Consider the following 18,189-nt stretch of genomic DNA (forward strand, 5'->3'; position numbering starts at 1 on the left):
TATTATATTAATTCATATGAAAACTTTTTTGAATTTCTATTTACTTTATAATTTCATTTTATTGTATTTCAAATTTGTTCAGCTAAAACATTTTATTACAGGATGTTTTGTAGTCGTTCAAGCCCCATGCTTGTGATTTCTTTCGTAATCCCCCACGTTGTTGTTGCTGCATTAAAACAGGCCACGGTGGCACTAATGTAACAAGCCGCAAAATTTGAAGCGATGGAATGGCCTCACTATGACAAGACGACCTGAGAAGAGAGGCAAAGGCAATTGGAGCAAAGCATATGGATTGTGCTCTGGTATGAGTATAGAGTACTAGAGTAGTAGAGTATAGAGTATAGAGTAATAGAGTATAGAGCTAGAAGTATAGAGTATAGAGTATAGAGTATAGAGTATAGAGTTATGAGTATAGAGTATAGAGTCTAGAGTCTAGAGTATAGAGTATAGAGTATAGAGTATAGAGTATAGAGTATAGAGTATAGAGTATAGCGTATAGCGTATAGAGTATAGAGTATAGTATAGAGTATAGCGTATAGAGTATAGAGTATAGAGTATAGAGTATAGAGTATAGAGTATAGAGTATAGAGTATAGAGTATAGCGTATAGAGTATCGAGTATAGAGTCTAGAGAGTATAGAGTATAGAGTATAGAGTATCGCGTATAGAGTATAGAGTATAGGAGTATAGAGTATAGAGTATAGAGTATAGAGTATAGAGTATAGAGTATAGAGTATAGAGTATAGAGTATAGAGTATAGAGTATAGAGTATAGAGTATAGAGTATAGAGTATAGAGTATAGAGTATAGAGTCTAGAGTCTAGAGTTAGAGTATAGAATAGCGTATAGAGTATAGAGTATAGAGTAGCGCGTATAAGTATAGAGTATAGAGCGTCTCGAGTATAGAGTATAGCGTATAGAGTCTAGAGTATAGAGTATAGCGTATAGAGTATAGCGTATCGACGGCTCGCGTCTCGCGTCTCGCGTCTCGCGTCTCGCGTCCTCCGTCTCGCGTCTCCCGCGTCGCGTCTCGCGTCTCCGCGTCTCGCGTCTCGCGTCTCGCGTCCTCCGCGTCCTCGCGTTCTCGCGTCTCGCGTCCTCGCTTCGCGTCTCGCGTCTCGCGTCTCGCGTCTCGCGTCTCCGCGCTACGCGTCTCGCGTCGCTTGGCATCCATTCGCGTGGAGCTTGTATCACAGGTGGGACAGGTAATCAGAAGGGCAACGGGAAACGGTTGCTCAATTACAAATTGCAGCAAAAGGCAACAGAAGTTGAAGCTTTGAATGACGTTAAGTTTGTTAAGCAAAGCCAACTGGCCGGCAGCACGCACACACACGCATGTACAAAGGGAGCATACGCAGGATACGCAGGAGCCGTTGTTTTTAGCATATATAAACTCGCATGTTGCACACATTAATTGCCGGCGAGTAAATACAATAACAACAACAACACTGAGGGCCGAGCACGGCGGGCCAAAGCTTTTTCTAATCATTAACACACACACTCGCACACACCCACATACACACACTCACACACACACACACACACACACTTGCTTGAAAACTTGAAAATTAGAAATGCCCATCAGAAGTACGCGGCGTATGTGGCACATGCTCGAGCCCATTGACATGCCTCCCCCCTCAGCTCACCCCCTCCCGTCGCTCCCTTCGTTCCTTTCGCCGCCTGCGCTGCGAAAGTTGTAAGAGGTCGCATTGACAGCGGCCGTTTTGTGTGCAAGGATAATGCTGATGATGGCCTGCCTTTTGCCGGGTCCTGCTGCTGCTGCTGTTGCTGCTGCTGCTGCCTCTTTTCTCTGAAGCCAAAGCTGAAGCTTGCGCTGCCACGGGCACGGCACGGCGCGGCCTGGCCTGGCCGATTGCAGCGGGGAGGAGGAGCGCAGAGGTAGTCCCCCCTGGTTGAACGTGTGTGTGTGTGTGTGGCTGCACACATGAAAACAAGCGCGCTCTTGTTGCCCCACAGTCGTGGCCTGACAACGGCACAGTGGGCAGAGCATAGAGTAGATCACCAAAAATTACTTTTATGTACCAATCATTTGACTAGATTGGGCCCATCGCTTACAGATAATTCTAATAAAATGGGTCTAAAGCTTAAAATGTATATGTTTGTATATATATTATATATGTTTATATATATATATATTTTTTTTTTTATATTTTTAATATTAATATTAGGAGCTCCAGCTATACTAATTCTTGTATGTGAGAGAATTTTTTGATTGATAAAGTAGAACAAAAATGGGTCTAAAATTTGAAATTTATATATTTTTATCTATATTATACATTTATATATATATTTTATTTATAAAATACATTTTTATATATTTTTAATATTAATATTAGCAGCTCTAGCTATATATATGTATATATATATTTCTGTATATGAGAGAATTTAGTGATTGATCAAAGTAGAAGAATTAAATATTTATATATGTAAAGTCTTTGGACTGAACAATTTAATTATGCTATTTGCAAAGATTTATTGTGGACTTATATTAAATATATGTATAGTAGGAAAAATATGTAGATCGATGCACGAAAAAAATTTACAAAGCTATATTTCGATATACGTTGCTCTAAGCATCTAGCACAAGCGTTTATATACTCATAAAAATACCTAAAAACATTTCCCAGATGAGAAGCAAGGTCCCAAGCGTACTCTGTCCATCAAAGTAACGCGTACACTAATCATATAAAATTATAGCAGTGAACAATACCAAATGTTATTGGCAATGTATTGCAGATCAGGGATTTTAAGTTCAAATAAAATTGAATAAAATACAAAAAAAAAAAAATAAAATAAAAATAAATAAAATAAAATGAAATAGGAAAACCAAAATTAAAAATTCTATAATTTTTTAAATGTTTATATTTAATAAAATTAAATAAAAAAAATATATAAAATATATTTGTAAATGTAATACCGATAATAGCAATGTAGTAAGTTAGTTTATACTAACTTGTTCTTATAAAGGAACTCTAAATAAATTTAAATGAATAAAATAGTAAATGAATATATGGAAATAAAGTATTTAAATTAGGTATATTTTGCGCAGATAGTAATTTTACTACATGAGCACATAATTTATTTTGTTATTTATTAATTTATTTATTAAACAATAAATAAAATAAATTGTAAATGTATATATATTATATGTTTTGTCTGAGTTAAAAAAAAAAAAAAAAAAAAAAAAAAAAAAAACATTTGCAGCTCTCCAATTGTAGCTGTTAGCGAGTAATATATCGATAATATAATAGATCGATATTTAAATATCAATTTATTACCAACATATTTCCAATCCTTTTGATAGTCTTAAACGCTTTCAGATCTGCTTAAGAACCAGCTGAACTTAATCGGCCTTACCAGGCTTGGAAATGCAGTTAAGAATCTCATATACTTATATTCGAAATTAATTATAATATCATAATTATATGCTTTTGCTTTTGCCTTGCTTCATGCCACTGTGCCGCACTTGTTTAAAAATAATACATATGTATGTAGAAAATAAAGAACAATCAATTTAAATAGAGATATGCTCGGCACTTGCATATTTAAGTACAGTCTCGTCTGCTCTCACTCTCGCACACATACACGCACAAGCACGCGCACACATGCACAGATATTTACATTCACATTTATGCTCATTCCATTCTGCCCACATTCACTCACCTCCAATCAAAACTATCGCTGGCTAAGGAGCACAATGTTAAGCAGTTCATGTGGCTACAGCTGAGAGTGTGAGAGTGTGCCAGTGTGTGTGCGTGTGTGTGTGTGTGTGGGGGGGGGGGGGGGGGGGGGGGGGGGGGGGCTAAGTATGTGGCATGCGATGAGTGGAAGGCTCAAGGCAAGGAGCACGTTTGTCTAGCTAACGTTTGCAACTTTTGCTACCCGCAATGTTTCAAGTCGAAACGCAGCTACAAACTAATGCGGCAAATGGCGCTGGCTATACGATAGTTTTCCCAATAGTTTAAAATCCATTTTATATGCAAAACTACAACAAACACACATATACTCACACACACACACACACAAGCGCTCTCAACTCTCTGCTCAGCTTTTAAGTTGTATATAGTTTGAGCGGCGTTTTGTATTCTCTAAGTATATATGTGTGTGTATAAATCTGCCAACTATAGCGATATATATGTATGTGTGTGTGTGAGTGTGTGTGTGTGTTTGAATTTTTCTTGTATATTATGTAAAATGTTGCAGCGAACAATTTGTTGGTGGATGGTTGCTGTTGCTCATTGCTGTTGCTGCTGCTGCTGCTGCTGCCGGTGCTGTTGTTGTTGTTGTTGCTGCTGCTACTGTTTTGTTGCTGTTGTTGTTTATGATAATGAGCACTTCGCTCATGTGGGCCACACACACACACACTCACACATTTATATACATACAGCGAGGCACTGGCACACACATTAATATAGCCATCTCGCTTCATTTGCCAAACAGTTGCCCCACCCCGCCCCTGCCCATCGGCGTGCCGTACCCCTCCACCGCCTACCAATGCCAGTTGCCGTACAGCCTTCATGTGGGTGTTTTTGGGTGGTTTTTCCCATCTCTCTAGCTTGCGCGCTCGCACAACCCGTTTGATAATGATGCAAAATTTATGTATTTTGTGTAGAAATGAAACCTGATTTTCAGACCGGCCAAATGAGTGAAAAGCGTATAACTAGCTCTAGGCAAATGAGTTGAGCGGCTAAAGAGTTGAGCGGCGAGTGGCGCCAACCCTTGACCAACTGACCAGCAGCAGTTTGAATGCAAATAAACGGGGGTTGACCTTAAAGTTCCCCAAAAATAACTCCTAACCCTCACCACGCTCTCGTTCCCCCCTCCCCTCTCCCTCCAACCACCTCTCACGCCTCCTGCTGCTTGTGAAAGTGGGCTCATTTTAATTTCAAAAATTGTTGTTCTTCGCGCGAGTCACTTTTTTTTTCGTTCCTTCTTCACTTCTTCTTCCTCTTCCTCTTTCTGTGTTTTTGATGCCGAGTCGAATGCACGGCGAGAGTTGGCCTGAGCTGCTAACTGACCAAAGCTAGTCCACTCGTGGTTATTGCTGAGCATTTGGTTGCGTTTCCGTTTCCGTTAACAGATGAGGCGCGCGCGCACACGCACACACACACACACTCAGACTCGCACACATTTATCGTCGCTTTTAATTGTTGCATAAATCTGTAAACACACACATGTAATCCGTTCGGGGGAGCTCGCTCAAAATTTTGCGCTCAAACTCAATTTCCCTTTTGAGTTATTTAAACCAAAAAACAGACACACACACACACACATGTGAGGTGGGTCGGCATGCGTGTGTGTTTTGTCTCACACATGTATGTATGTACGCCCACACGCACACAGTGGCAGGGCCGCACAGACAGACAGAGCGACGTTGACGCCGCGTCGCCGCCGCTTTGAAAATTTGAAAAGTTTTTTGTGTGAAAATTTCGAAAATTTTCACAGAGCTCATTCGGTGTGCGTGTTATCATTTGCAATTGTGCTGTTAACCGGTTCAAAGCGCACGCATGTAGCAGCAGCAATAGCAGCAACAGCAGCAGCAGCAGCTCGACAGCAACAACAAGAACAACATTAACACGGACACGGACACGGATACGGACACGGACACGGACTTGATCTGGTCGTGTGGCAGTCAGCTTCGTACGCCGTTGGCTCCAGTTCGTCGTACTCGTTTCTCGTCGAGCTCTTCGTGCGGTTCTCGTTGGTCGCGTGCCGCCCGTTGTGCCGTGTGGGGCACAGGGTTTGGGGTCGTTCGGCAAGTGCAACGATACGGGGCAACATACAAATCGGTGGCGCTCAAAGGCGGCTTCGTATTGCCGAATGCAGTTGGAGCCAGCACGGGGCACCATTGGCCGCATCCGCACCATTGGCATCGGCATCGGCATCGGCAGCATCGCCAGCATCGGCAGCAGCAGCAGCAGCAGCAGCAATAGTAGCAGCAGCAGCAGCAGCAGCATCGGCATCGGCATCGGCATCATCATCATCAACAGCATCTGGAGCTGGAGTTCCATGTGTCACTTTGCATTCTGACCACTAACTCGCCGGCCGCGTTTCCGTTCCGCTCCGGGCGTTCGTTCAGACCTCGACAATTTTTTGATAATCGACGTATTCGCAAGCGCAACAATAAACCCCGATATATACGATATATTCGATTCGCACCGTCAGCCGTCGACAAAGCCATAACAATTTCAATATTATTTATTTTTTTTACCCAACAAAATACCAATATCAAAATAGATAAACGCAATTTGTGTGTGTGATTTTTTGTGTTGGTGTTTGTTCATAAATGTTGATTCCCTCTTGGCCAACATCCTTGAGCCACAGGCCAAAACAACAGCAACAATTGCAACAACTGCAAATGCAACTGCATTCAGTGCTCACCCAGAGTCTTAACTCAATATATAGGCATATATCAAATAGGCATTAAACAATATTGAAACACAACAGCAACAGCAATCGAAGCAGCAATTGCGAAAATTCCACCTGTCTAAGGTAAGTTCGGCCATTCATTTTCAATGTTTTCCAATTCCCAAAAATATTAAAATTAAAATATTAGATGAGCCAATACAGGTTAACTTATTTCAAGCTATTTATATATTTTTTCATAGGAATGAAATGTCTTAAATATATTTTAAACATTTTCTTTCATGATCCTATCTTATGATTATTTTTAATTATTTTACTGTAATCATAGAAGACTTTAACAGTTGTTCTCTGAACTTAGCATTACAAATTCTTATGATTATATTTTTTTATACCAGCTCCAAAATATTGAAAAAAAATATATAAAACTGAGTTTAAAACATAAGAAAAATATGTGAAATATAAACAAAAATATTGTATTATTAATTAATAAATAAAAAATATAATGCAAGCTATAACAGAATTAATTATGCACGGAAAATAAATACAAAAAGTTATATAAATAATTAACATACAATAATATAATTAAATATATATAAAAGCACTAAAATAAAATATAATTATATATGTTAAAAATAATTTAAAATATGGGAAAAATAATCTAATATATATGAAGAAAGTTTTTAGCTGACAGAATAATAAATTAATAAAAAACAAATAAGAGCACAAATATTTCATAATTGTAAATGCATTTTCTATTTGCCACTTCTCTAGTGGGCGGATCTTGAAAGTCGTGACACTGTTGCTATGATAGATATGAAGTGATGTTCGAAAATTCAAATTTATGTTTCCAGCTTTAATATCTATGAAATGGATTGCATTCATACGGACAGACGAAAATTGTCCAAAGTCAATAAAACTCATTTCATTCATTTAGATACATACGATATTAAGTAAGCACATGTCAAGGAAACAAAAAGTGCTACTCTCTATTAATTAAAATAGTTAAAGTCGAAATAAAACTCCAAATAAAATGCTTAGGCTTTTATTTTGATCATCATCAACAATAGTATTTATTTCTAAACTTAAAAGTATTTTATTATGTTTATTTTTTGTTTACTTATATTAATATCCCAAATTCAATAAATAAGCAAATGCCTAATTTAAACTAAAAAAGGGGTTAGAAATAAAAATAAATAATACCGAAAAATTAGGTTTAATTTTAAAAATATTTATTTTTGTCCATAAATTAGGTAAATTTACTTCTCAAAGTAGTCTAATTATTTTAGTTTTAATTGTAAGTGTAATTAATATATATTAAATAATTAAATTTTTATCATAGAAATGAAATGTCTTAAATATATTTTAAGCATTTTCTTTCATGACCCTATCTTATTATTATTTTTAATTATTTTACTATGATCATAGAAGACTTTGTGCTTACTAATAAATATATATTTAATATTTAATTAAATTTAAGACATTTATGTATTTAAAATAGAAATAATTTTTGTATTTTATTTTATTTATTTATTTTTTTTTTAAATAGAAATATATAAATTACTTTAATAAATGTAGTTTTTGTGTAATTTTATTAATGTACCACAAAGCATGGTATTTTTATACTCATTCACGAAAGTGAATCAGTATATTGGTTTTGTGCAATGTCCGTCTTGCTGTCCGTCCGTCTGTCCGTCTGTCCGTCTGTCCGTCCGTCCGTCTGTCCGTCTGTCCGTATGAACGCAATCTATTTCGGCGCTATTGAAGCTAGAGACTTGAAATTTGGAACACATACTCGTGTATATCTCCGATTTATAAAGTGTTAAAATTTTCCCGATCCGCCCACTAGGGGCGTGGCAAATCGGAAAATGCATTTTCCCATATACCAGAAATCATGTTTGTTGAAGAGCTAGAAAGCTGAAACTTGGTATGTAGGTCCGCGTTGACCACCCAAGATCACGAGCTATGGCGGATATATCTACGCCCATTGGGGGCGTGGCAAATCGGATAAAACTATATCTCCTAAAGTTGTAAACCTAGAATGCTGAAATTTTGCACGTCAGCTAATGGTATGATTCTATAAAGTCTGAAGATAAATTATAAGTCTACGCCCGTTAGGGGCGTGGCAAATCGGACCTGAAGATATAGTGATTTTTAAAATTCTCCTATATTTTGGACACTATTGATGGCAGAGACCTCAAATTTTGTATATATACTCGGACTGATCACTCAAGACCAAAAAGTTTTGTCGGATATATGTCCGCCCACAGGGGGCGTGGCAAACCGCAAAAGTTTATATCTCCTAAAGTATAATAGCTAGAAGCTTCAAATTTGGATAGTTGAGTTACTGGTAGCCTCCTCTATCGATTCCCCAAAAATAATTTTTACGCCTCTTTAGGGGCGTGGCATATAGAAAAATACCCTGTAATTTTCACATTTTTTTAGGGTAAGCATTCAAACTTTGCAGTTAGGGTAACGTTATCTCTTTCTAAAAACTGACCAAAAATGAGGTGTCTACGCCCAGTTGGGGCGTGGCAAATCGGAAAAACCTGTATATTCTACAGTATTAAAACGAAACTTAACTACTAAATTGTTGATGGGATGTGAATGAGTATTCCGCAGTCGGTAACGCCCGACTGCAACGTTCTTACTTGTTTTTTTTTAATTTTTTATTTACTCATTATAAAACGTAAAACATTTTAGTCTTCTTTAGTTTTAATTAGAAATCTAACTTAATTAATATGCAAAATATGAAACTAATTCAATTACTATGCAAAAAATTAAACTAATATTCTAATTAGATTCCGTCAAAATGTTTTCATTCTTTAGTAATTTGTATCGAATTTGAGGGAATTAGTTTCAATTGAATTATTTGGCATTTATTGCACACACATGTCACGCATGTCTATAATTACATTGGCATGCCATGCTATAGACGTATGTATATATAATCATATTGGGTGGATAGATATGTATGTTCCGCATATGTCTGACATCTTGAGCATTGCCAAAGATAGAAATCGACAGCAGGAAGCGTAGGAATAATCTGCAGAAGCTGCGTCAAGGCTCGGGCATTGGCGAACGATTAACCAAATGATTGAGGTGGAATAATGAATAATATACATGTTATTTCATGTAGAAGCCATTAATATAAACATTTAATCATCCACTTCACATGTCAAAATGCAAATGCGAAATGGACGCACTGAACAATTTTTACTTAATGTAATTAATTAAAAGTGTAACGTATTCATTTCGCACTGACAGCCGCCCATTGAAAAAAAAAAACAAAAAACAAAAAATGGGAATGTGAACAAAAATAGAGTAAAGCGAAAAAAAAAAGGAAAATCAAAAAAATAAATAAAGCAACAATCGCGAGAGAAGTGCGTTTCATATGATACCTTCGAAAACTCATCGGTGAACCGCACTTATGCACCGCAAGTTCTACCGCGAAATTGATAATTCAACGGTTAACCCAACGGTCAACCAACTAAAAAACAACGGCCAAAGAAAAAAAGCAAAAACAACCAGCCAACCGCGGGTGAGGGCGGAAAAAACACAAACAAAATAAAAAAAATAAAAAGAAATTGGCACGCGGGTGTAAAACGTTTAAATCAACTGTGTAGGCATGCAACAAAATCAGCAAAAAAATAAGTACAAACATTGCAGTCGGGCATTACCAACTGCAAAATACTCATTCACGGGTCCAAGCACTGCCAGAGCCATTTGCCACGCCTTCGATGCATATATGTACATATATATATGTCGTATAATAATAATAACTAATATTATTCACTTCTTCCTCTATAACTATGCTCAATAATGAGCTGTCGGTGTTGTTCGCTAGAAATCTCATTATATCTGATTGCATTCTTCTTCATTATCGAAAGCAGTGCCACCCTAGGTCAGCAACAGCTATAGTTGTGATAATACATCCTACATCCACTAACTATCACTAAAGTGCTAATTCAGTCTGATAGTTTCTCTCTAAAATAACTGCAACAGGCAACCACGACATAGTAAAACACATCGTGAGTAATACGATACCAATGCGACCTGCCTATATCATTAATAGAAAATTGACAATATATTCGTCAATCTGTAAAAAAAACAACTCCTCATATTACGAGTTTTTAAATATAAAACTGTAGCAGGCACAGTTATATACGATTTTCCACGCCTACAACAGGCGTAGATATATCCGCCATATCTTCTTGAGTTTGTCCAGGCAGCTGCAACATGCATTTAAAATTTCAACACTATAGCATATCAACAGCCAATGTTTCCAAGATACCGGAAAATGAGCTTACCAATTTACCACGCCCTGATGGGCGGATCGGTAAAATCTTGAGAATATTTATGAATACTAACTCAAAATTTCAAATCTCCATCTACAATAATAGCAAAATGGCTTGCATTCATACGGGCAGACGGACGGACAGCAAGGCGGACATTGCACAAAGCCAATATACTCATTTCACTTTCGTGATGGAGTATACACACACACTTCCACTCACACACACACACACACACAGACACAAATATGCGCATGTAGAGCAATATGATATATTGTTAAAACAAATAAAAAAGAACAGCAACAAGCTGAGCGAATAAATAAAAATAAAATGCAAATACAAACAAAGAAACAAAAAACGAAAAGAAAAAAAAAAAAACAACAAAACAAATAACAAAAAGTAGGTAACAAATATTGTGCATATAATCAACATACAACAATCATTCAGCAGCAGCCATTTGGTATGGGATCAGACAAACGTTTCAGCCAAGTATTTTTGTATTTTTTCGAGAGAGACAGAGAGAGTGAGAGAGAGAGAGAGAGTGAGGTGTGGGCGTGGGCGTGGCTCTGGCTTTGACTGTATTTGAAAGTGGTCAACCAACTCGTTGACCGCAAAAGAGAAAAAATAATAAAATAAAATAAACACAAATGCTCAAGAGCGCACACATGTGTGTGTGTCTGTTATATATATGTATGTGTGTGTGTGTGTGCAGTCAAATCAAAAACAAAATATAATTGCAATAAAAATGGATAACGATATCATGGCACGCAGCACAGCCGGCGCACAAATGTAGGCAACACATTTTGTTGCATTTCGGCTCGTTTTAGGAATCATGTTTAATTAAATAAGATTTAATTTGAATATATACATGCAATGCGAGAGAGGTAGAGAGAGAGAGAGAGACAGAAAGAGACATATCTATATGCGAGTATTTTTTTTTTTATATATTTTCATATGTATTTATTTTTTGTTTATATACGTTCCATATATTTATTTGCAACTGCACAATTCATATTTAAATCGAGCTTTGAATTGGATTTTTATTTATTTATTTATTGAATTTTTTTTTTTTTTTTTTTTTTGACAGACATAAGAGAAATTTATAGCATTAACAAGCACTGTTGCACAATCAAATAATAGTTTAATTATTTTAAAAATTATCTCTTATTTAAATAGACTATTTTTGTGGTTTTAGAAGAGTTTCCATTGAATGCATGCAAAACATTTCATAATGAAAGCTGATTTTCATATGATTTTTCATAATTGTGTGCAGCTGGTGAATAAGAAGAAGCAGATATATCTTGATATATTTCTTGGGCTTATTATATAATGGTTCGCATCGTATCGAGCTGCCAACTAATAGAGCTTGGATGCAACGATGCGAACTGCTGCTGCTGCATTGGACAGAGCTGCATGCGATGTTGCTTGCAATTTATATGGCATTGTTTTGCTGTTGTTGTTGTTCGTGTTGTTCATGTTGTTGTTGTTGTAGCTATCGTCTGGTTTGTTTTTGTGCGAATGCAACTTTTATCGATTTAAATTAAAAACGCATTGCTGCAAATTGTAAAAATTATCTGTGCGTCTGTCTTTCTGACTCTGCTCATCATGTGACTGCGCATTTGTATGGGCGAAGGAGTATGTGTGCGTGTGTGCGAGTGTGTGCGTGTGTGTGTGTGTGTCAGTCAGGAAACGCCAACACATTAAGTTGGTAGGCCATTGGACATGGCCTGGCGGCTGTCGGTGGCCATTGCCGCCATGTCCATGCCCATGTCATTGGCCGGAGCATTGCGGAAAATCGCATTTTCTCATTTGGCTTCTGTCATGCAAAAATATCAAAAGCGCGCTGCGAAAATCTCGTTTATTTTTCACACGCATTTCTGACATTCTCCGTAGCACAGCAGACACTTCCTCATTGCCCCGCAACACACGCACACGCACACACAAACACACACTCATATGGAGATATATTTCGCGCCCAATGCGCTCAATTCCCGAGACGCAACACAAACTTCAGCCGTGCTCGAAATCTGACCTGAACCTCCTTAAATGGTTTACGAAATTGGCTTAAAGCTTATGCGAAATTCTTGTAATTTGTATGTAACGAATCAGATTGTGTTTTCCTTTACCTTTTCTCATTTATTTTATTCTCTTTTCTCCTTTTTTTTTTTTTTTTTTTTTTGAGGCATTTTCATATCAAATGATGATCAAAGAAAAAAGTCAGGCAAAGCTAAAATGAATTGGGTAGGAATTGAAGGCCTATTTAATAGCAAAATTAAGCTATTAATAATATATTATTATTGTACATATTTCACAATAATATTTCGAGCTTTACTTTATATAATGTGTAATATATATGTATATGCATACATAGTGCAGAAAAAATGGGTCGATTCTGAATTTTTGCATTATTTTACAAACATGATCGCTTCCTAGTCGAATGTAGGTCATTTTGAGTGGATTATACTTCCTGTTCCAGTTCCTAACACTATAAGGAATGACTAATTGGGACATGAAGGAAGTTACGCAATGTTTTTGGTCTACATATATGACAATATTATACAAAAATGGATTTTCTCCGATGTAATATTTAATTTATAAAATGAAACCACTAAGAAGACGGCACCACATAAACAGTGATAGCTTTCTATAACTATCAATATCATATTAAACAGTCCAAGAACAGTCTAGGACATTTACCAGAATTCTGTGGCATCTTTTAGCTATAGGCATAAATTGAAGCGACTGTTAAGGACGAAATCATAAGACACTCTTCCACTTTTCATATAAATTTATGTCTTATGCTTTTATATTTAATAGTCACTTAAATATATTTACATATATGCACTTATGGTTGCACTGTGCCTCTTCAAAATGCCCTTCGAGTTTCTGTAAATTTATAATATTTTATATACCGTTAGAGATATGTTAAATATTATATATATCATTAGAGCTATAGTCTTACAATTTTCTTCGATTCAGCTTTATTTTATTTTTCTTAAAATATTCAATTGGCATTTTTGCATTATTTCAAAAAATATGCATCTTAAAATTTATACGTTAATAAAAAACATGCTTACAAAATACAGTTTTATAAAATTATATAAATTGAGAATATTGATTTATATTGAACAAGATCAATTAACAGAATTTGAGGTTGTTAAAGAAAATTTAAATGATTATAATATTAAATATTATTATTATTATTATTAATATTATTATTAATATTAAAGAAAAACTTAAGCAAATCAAGATTGAAGTTTGAATTGATTCTTGAATATTTTGATTGAAAATATTAATGCAAGTTGTGTGACATAAAAAATCGATTAACTATTTTCTAGAAAACTCTATGATTCTAATAACAAAGGCATCAGTGCATTGGTAGCAATCGATGAGACAGATTGATGATACACACTGAGAGATTCAAGCATTTGAAGATTGAAGCAATTTGAAAGTTATTAAAGGTATTCTTTGACTGTATTTAAAAATACATTTAAGATGCGCATATATCGATGTATGTGTATATATCATAATTTGAAATGTGTGTATCTGCATATGGTTAATGCTTTGGTTAAGCAGTTAATGTCCTGTGTCTTAATGAGCAGCCGTTGCAATGCCAACCAATGCAAAATATTGAATATGCACACGCATACACACACGCTCGCATACACGCACACAATTAATAAGAATTACAAGTTATATGGGCGAGCAGGCACGCATACACGCGCACGCATACAGACATGCGCCATGCATGCAGCTGCATGCTGCAAGCTCTGCGTGGGCAGCCACCAACAGCAGCCGCACAAGTGCTAATGACTTAATAAATCATCGCATGCGACAAAGAAATATATGATGGTCCCAGTGCGTTGGTCCTCGATGTTGCTGCCGTTGCTGTTGCTGTTGCTGCCGTTGCTGTTGCTGTTGCTGCTGCCTGCATGTTGCTAGTGCTGGTGATGCTGGCGACCGCAGCCAGGAAGAGCGGCCAAAATGCATAATTCAATGAAAATCCGCAAATTCCTTTAATCCTCAATATTCATTAAAATATGCCTGCTGGCAGCGATGAGCGCTGTGATTCGTGCTGCTGCTGCTGCTGCATCCGCTGATGCCGATACGGCAGTCGACTCTCCTGCTGCTGCTGCTGCTGCTGCAGCCTTTTGCGTAGTTTCAATTAAGAGAATTTAAAAAAAAATCATCATTGCACACTTACGCCCACGTTGGCCCCCTTTGATTCGCGAACGTGAAGTTTATTAAGCGGCAAAGGCTTCGATGCGATCGTTGATGTTGCTGCTGCTGCTGGTGTTGGTAGTGGTGCTGCTGCTGCTGCCATTGCTGCTGCTGGTGGCGATGGTGGTCATGTATACAGGTCATTACATCTTTATGTGCTTAAGCACATAATGTGCGCAGACCTCTGCCTATATAAAGCGATGCAATGTTGTCATATATACAAGTCTATATAAATTTATATGTACATAAATGTGAGTGTGCGTGCGTGTGTGTGTGTGTGCTGGTGTATATGGCATAAAGCGGCCAGCTTAATCATCAACTTAAATGTGTTGTGCGGCAAAGGATTTAATACATATAAGTATCCCTATCAAACTGCTCTTAATGCTCTTGCCACCATCGCTGCTGCTGCTGCTGCTGCTGCTGCTGCTGCTACTTGCTGCGGTCATTTGCACGTTACAAAAATTAATTCGATTTGCTGCCTCGGCGGTCGCTTTAATCGTCTACCATGCGGCGCGTTTAATGAAAGGACACAGAAGCCAACGCACCAACTAGCAGACACTGTGTCCGGCCTGGGCAAATGGGTACAAAATGCAATTAAAAATGTAAAACGTGAGCAAAATGCATAATGAGCTCTCGAACAACACTTCATTAACGCATTTTCTTTGCTCGCCAAATGCGCTGACCGGTTCAGCCAGATTCTGGATTATCTGCAGAGAGATAGAGAGAGAGAGAGAGAGAGAGAGAGAGAGAGAGAGAGAGAGAAAAGAAAAATAGCAGCAAATGAAAAAACATAACAAATTGCTAGCAAATTTCCTCTCAAATAGCCACGCACAGATCAGCCGCCCAACGAGCCACGCCCACTGGTGTGACAGGCAGCCAAATGTTAACATGCTGTTGCCAAAATTGCCAAACTGCCCAACCGAAAAACCAACACAAAAAATAGAAGAAAACGGAAAGAAATGTCAAATAATAATTACATTGCAACAACATGGATCATGTGAATACTCTTACATGAGAAGAGTATGATGATCCAAAATGTTTGCTAATGGGTGGGATATAGATAAGAGTGAAGTACTTACACTCAAAGAGTGAATAGATGTCTATAGTCTATGGGTTTTTGTATCAGCAGACCTTGCGCTCGATGCTAGGTTTTTAAATAAAAATAAATAAAATATAAATAACAGATAAATAAATTAAGTAGAGGGAATCATAATCAGTAAGAGACAGAAAGAGAGATATGCAGGGAGATACGGAAAGACAGAGATGGGGTTAAAGAAGCGAGCCGTAGATACAGAAACGGCAAAGCCTTTAAGAACTTCTCCATGAATCTTCAATGAACTACTCTCCTGAGCAATCTCAAGTATGTGAAGCTTATTTAGGATCATAATGATAATTAATTATCAGTTCATTATTGCTAAGTTCTTTGTGTATTTACTACGAGTTAATAAAACAACGCAGTGATCATAGAACTGAAATAATTCTCATTCAAGAACTTATGTAGTCAGACAATGGATATAAAAGAAAATGAAAGACGATAGATCATAGATCAAATATTACATATCATAAATTATAGATCATACATCATAGAACATAACTCAAATATTATAGATGATAGATCATAGATAATCATGGATCATACATATATGATAGACTAATTATGGATCAAATAATACATATCATAGATCATACAGCATACATCAAATATTATAGATGATAGATTGATTATAGATCATAGATGATAAATCATAGATCATAGATAAAAGATGATAGACTATACGATGATAGATCATACGACATAGATCATAAATTATATAAAACAAATATTGTAAATTACAGATAGAGACAATATACATATTATATATCCTGAACTATTATAAGAACCGAGAAGCATTCGCACCTTTCCTAAGATTATCGTTATCAAATGTCAGCGCTTCAATTTCAACTGCAGCTCAATTCATTTCACTGGCCTGACGACCCTCTGAGCGTAGTGTATCAAGGGGCAACTGGGTATCAGAAGGGGGGGGGGAGGCACTACTTGACCAGCGTCATAAATTTACATGCCAAACAAAGAGGCCGACAAAAAGAGAACAAATGTAACGGAAAAGCAAAAAAAAAAGTGAGGCCGAAAAACAAGTGGAACAACAAGTAACAGTTTCTGTTCTGTGGGCCGCCAGTGATGATGGCTGCGCTGTTGTTCTTGTGGCTGTTGTTGTTGTTGTTGTTGTTGTCAGCGCTGGAAGGCAGCGCCGTTCGTGGCCTCAATGTTGGCCTCAAAATGCAAAACCTTAAAAAGGAACAACAAGAAGGCTCCAGCTCTGGCACTGGCTCAGGCTCAGGCTCAGGCGCTGACTCTCGTTCTGGCTCTGTGTTCTGCTTCTGGTTCTGGTTCTGGTGCTGGCCACCCCAAATTGGTGGCCAAAAGTGTTGCCGTGTACGTGGGGCTGGCTACCTTGTAAGCGAGCATTGTCAACAAGTTTGACTGCAATGAACACGTTGAATGTTGCAAACAACGCGACCTGATGGCAGCTGGATGGAGCACGGTGTGCGTAACGTTTCAGCTGCCGGTAGAGGCGGAGAGGCGGATAGGCGAAGAGGCGGTGTTGCTGGTGCACGACCTACTGCTGCTGGTGGTGTTGGCGTGGTGTCTGGTCTGGTCTGCTGTGCGTTTGCCTGCGAGTCCTGCATGAGCTTGCATTTTTTATGGATTGCATTGCGTTTTCTTTTGCCTATTTTTTTATTAATGCTGTTTCCTGCTGTTTCGCTGTTGTTGTTGCTGTTGCTGTTGTTGTTGTTGCTGTTGCTGTTGTTGTTGTTTTGTTGCTTCTTTTATTGATTTTTTGTGTTCATTTTGCTGCGCTTTTTCGCACATTACGCATACGCGGCGTGTGCAACGGAAACCAGGCAACTGACCAAACGCGTCCTCCTTGCCGCCGGCTCCTGCCCGCCACTCGCCACTCGCCGTTCGGCACTCGCCTGCCTTCTGGTTTGTTTGCAGAGCTCTGCGTTTGTACAGCTGTCAGCCCCTCGTTTGCTCTCACACCTTCATCCCGGTTGTTGTCCGGTTGCCACTTTTGTTGTTGCCGCCGCTGATGAGGCAGGCCAAGCGCAACAACAGGAACTGGAACAAGCGCAGCAGGAGCAGCAACAGCAGCAGGAGCAGGAGCAGCAACAACGCCTGCTTCGTTTATTGTTATAGCAATGCTGGGCACGCGTGTTGTCAGAGTGTTTATTATGCCGCAACCCGTGGATTGCGGGCCGGACGGATGGACGACTGGACGCTGGGACATCGGG

At 37.9% G+C, this 18,189-nt stretch overlaps 1 protein-coding gene across 2 annotated transcripts in view; it reads left to right on the plus strand.

The window, feature by feature from the left end:
• Nucleotides 1-5,474: 5,474 nt before the first annotated feature.
• The window catches only part of RunxA (RUNX family transcription factor Runt related A), a 58,492-nt gene continuing 45,777 nt past the window's right edge, over nucleotides 5,475-18,189 (plus strand). The window contains exon 1 of one of the 2 annotated variants that reach the window (XM_089473542.1): nucleotides 5,475-6,511. The gene's annotated coding sequence lies outside the window, so the exon portion shown is untranslated. The remainder of the gene's footprint in view (nucleotides 6,512-18,189) is intronic. The other variant, XM_089473543.1, reaches the window with a different exon arrangement.

The sequence above is a fragment of the Drosophila arizonae genome, chromosome X, assembly GCF_054131065.1.
Source record: "Drosophila arizonae isolate 15081-1271.41 chromosome X, UAZ_ARI_1.0, whole genome shotgun sequence".
Lineage (NCBI taxonomy): Eukaryota > Metazoa > Arthropoda > Insecta > Diptera > Drosophilidae > Drosophila > Drosophila arizonae.